We start from the raw sequence: 260 nt of genomic DNA, 5'->3' as shown, positions 1-260 counted from the left end.
GTTAGACTGCCATCCCGCACTATACTAAAACACTGCTAGATGCCGATAAGTTCTATCGCTCGACGGCTTCGCCAGAGGCAACTCCAGCCGCCTCGCTGTGCGGAGCTATTTGAGAAGGCGTCCGCCGTAAAAATAAAAAGCGTGTTTAGGCTCCTTTACAGCACAAGGCCTATCGCAGCCTTCACCCCCCTGCCCACTACTCTAGCTCTTCTCACATCGCTCCCGAAAAGCGCAGACGTTCAGAAACACCCCCCACCCCC

This window comes from Pygoscelis adeliae, unplaced genomic scaffold (assembly GCF_000699105.1).
Source record: "Pygoscelis adeliae isolate BGI_AS28 unplaced genomic scaffold, ASM69910v1 Scaffold182, whole genome shotgun sequence".
NCBI classification, from domain to species: Eukaryota; Metazoa; Chordata; class Aves; order Sphenisciformes; family Spheniscidae; genus Pygoscelis; species Pygoscelis adeliae.
This window is presented reverse-complemented; position numbering follows the sequence as displayed.